The sequence below is a fragment of the Salmo salar genome, unplaced genomic scaffold (genome assembly GCF_905237065.1).
Source record: "Salmo salar unplaced genomic scaffold, Ssal_v3.1, whole genome shotgun sequence".
NCBI lineage: Eukaryota > Metazoa > Chordata > Actinopteri > Salmoniformes > Salmonidae > Salmo > Salmo salar.
This window is the reverse complement of record NW_025548305.1, coordinates 269,269-272,811: the sequence shown is the minus strand read 5'-3', so window position 1 is coordinate 272,811 and position 3,543 is coordinate 269,269.

The window sequence follows — 3,543 nt, the reverse complement described above, 5'->3', positions numbered from 1 at the left end:
CAGGCCTAAAAAAAAGCATTTTAGAACCATTTTCAAAAAAAAGCTCAGAATTCTTTTTTCATTTTTTGACACAAAAACAGTGACCCCGGTCATGCCGAACTATCGACATTCTGGACAGGCCTAAAAAACATTTTAAAACCATTTTCACAAAAAATTGCAGATTTCTATTTTGTCCCTAAAAACGATGACTCCGATCATGCCGAAAAAGCGACATTCTGGACAGGCCTAAAAAAAATTTTTAAAACCATTTTCACCAAAAATTGCTGATTTTTTTTTCTTCATTTTCGTGACACAAAAACAGTGACCCCGGTTATGCCGAACTAGCGACATTCTGGACAGGCCTAAAAAAAAGCATTTTAGAACCATTTTCAAAAAAAAGCTCAGAATTCTTTTTTCATTTTTTGACACAAAAACAGTGACCCCGGTCATGCCGAACTATCGACATTCTGGACAGGCCTAAAAAAACATTTTAAAACCATTTTCACAAAAATTGCAGATTTCTATTTTGTCCCTAAAAACGTTGACTCCGATCATGCCGAAAAAGCGACATTCTGGACAGGCCTAAAAAAAAATTTAAAAAACATTTTCACCAAAAATGGCTGATTTTTTTTTCTTCATTTTTTGACACAAAAACAGTGACCCCGGTCATACCGAACTATCGACATTCTGGACAGGCCTAAAAAAAACATTTTAAAACCATTTTCACCAAAAATTGCAGATTTCTATTTTGTCCCTAAAAACGATGACTCCGATCATGCCGAAAAAGCGACATTCTGGACAGGTCTAAAAAAATTTTTTTAAACCATTTTCACCAAAAATTGCTGATTTTTTTTTCTTCATTTTCGTGACACAAAAACAGTGACCCCGGTTATGCCGAACTAGCGACATTCTGGACAGGCCTAAAAAAAAAGCATTTTAGAACCATTTTCAAAAATAAAGCTCAGAATTCTTTTTTTCATTTTTTGACACAAAAACAGTGACCCCGGTCATGCCGAACTATCGACATTCTGGACAGGCCTAAAAAAACATTTTAAAACCATTTTCACAAAAAATTGCAGATTTCTATTTTGTCCCTAAAAACGATGACTCCGATCATGCCGAAAAAGCGACATTCTGGACAGGTCTAAAAAAAAATGTTTAAACCATTTTCACCAAAAATTGCTGATTTTTTTTTCTTCATTTTCGTGACACAAAAACAGTGACCCCGGTCATGCCGAACTATCGACATTCTGGACAGGCCTAAAAAAACATTTTAACCTCTTGGGGCTAGGTGGGACGCTAGCGTGCCACCTGTGGTGCACTCCATCAACAGCAGGTGCATTTCAAGAGCGGCAAATTTGAATCCAAATAAATGTCAAAATTCAAATTTTTCAAAAATACAACTATGTTACACCATTTGAAAGATAAACATCTCCTTAATCTAACCACGTTTTACGATTTCAAAAAGGTTTTACGGCGAAAGCATAAATTTAGAGTATGTTAGGACAGTACATTTACAAGAGTTGTGTGTAATGTTTTGTCAAGTCAAAGACAGGGTCACCAAAACCATAAAACCAGCTAAAATGATACACTAACCTTTTACAATCTCCATCAGATGACACTCCTAGGACATTATGTTAGACAATGCATGCATTTTTAGTTCTATCAAGTTCATATTTATATACAAAAACAGCGTTTTACTATGGCATTGATGTTGAGGAAATCGTTTCCCTCCAATAACCGGCAGTCAAGTCAGCGTCAGAAATTAAATAATTAAAATTAGAAAACATTGGTAAAATATTATATTGTCATTTAAAGAATTATAGATTTACATCTTTTGAACGCAATCAACTTGCCAGATTTAAAAATAACCTTACTGGGAAATCACACTTTGCAATAATCTGAGCACTGTGCCCAGAAAAATACGCGTTGCGATACAGACTAGACGTCATGTTGGGGAGATCTAAAATCGAAAATACTATGTAAATAATCCATTACCTTTGATTCTCTTCATCAGATGTCACTTCCAGGTATCACAGGTCCATAACGAATGTAGTTTTGTTCAAAAAAGCTCATCATTTATGTCCAAAAATCTCCGTCTCGTTAGCACATGATGTAAGCCAGCCGGACTTCTCGTCATGAACGAGGGAAAAAATATATTTCCGTTCGTTCAAACATGTCAAACGTTGTATAGCATAAATCATTAGGGCCTTTTTAACCAGAACATGAATAATATTCAAGGTGGACGAATGCATAGCCTTTTATAACGTATTGGAACGAGGGTACCCAACATGAAGTAGCGCGCCAGGTGTCTAATGGGACATCACCGTTCCATGGCTCTTGTTCGGTCAGATCTCCCTCCAGAAGACTCAAAACACTTTGTAAAGGCTGGTGACATCTAGTGGAAGCAATAGGAAGTGCCAAAATATTCCTAAACCCCTGTGTTTTTCAATGGGAGAGGTTTAAAGTCAATACAACACATCAGGTATCCACTTCCTGTCAGAAAATGTCTCAGGGTTTTGCCTGCCAAATGAGTTCTGTTATACTCACAGACACCATTCAAACAGTTTTGGAAACTTTAGAGTGTTTTCTATCCATATATAATAAGTATATGCATATTCTAGTTACTGGGTAGGATTAGTAACCAGATTAAATCGGGTACATTTTTTTTATCCAGACGTGCAAATGCTGCCCCCTAGACCCAACAGGTTAAAACCATTTTCACCAAAAATTGCAGATTTTTTTTTTTTTCATTTTCGTGACACAAAACTCATGCCGAACTAGCGACATTCTGGACAGGCCTGAAAAAACATTTTAAAACCATTTTCACCAAAAATTGTAGATTTCTATTTTTGTCACCAAAAACGATGACTCCGATCATGCCGAACTAGCGACATTTTGGACAGGGCTAAAAAAAAAGCATTTTAGAACCATTTTCCAAAAAAAAGCTCAGAATTCTTTTTTTCATTTTTTGACACAAAAACAGTGACCCCGGTCATGCCGAACTATCGACATTCTGGACAGGCCTAAAAAAAACATTTTAAAACCATTTTCACCAAAAATTGCAGATTTCTATTTTGTCCCTAAAAACGATGACTCCGATCATGCCGAAAAAGCGACATTCTGGACAGGCCTAAAAAAAATGTAAAAACCATTTTCACCAAAAATGGCTGATTTTTTTTTCTTCATTTCTTGACACAAAAACAGTGACCCCGGTCATACCGAACTATCGACATTCTGGACAGGCCTAAAAAAAAAATTTAGAACCATTTTCACAAAAAATTGCAGATTTCTATTTTGTCCCTAAAAACGATGACTCCGATCATGCCGAAAAAGCGACATTCTGGACAGGCCTAAAAAAAATTTTTAGAACCATTTTCACAAAAAATTGCAGATATTTATTTTTCATTTTCGTGACACAAAAACAGTGACCCTGGTCATGCCGAACTATCGACATTCTGGACAGGCCTAAAAAAACATTTTAAAACCATTTTTACAAAAAATTGCAGATTTCTATTTTGTCCCTAAAAACGATGACTCCGATCATGCCCAAAAAGCGACATT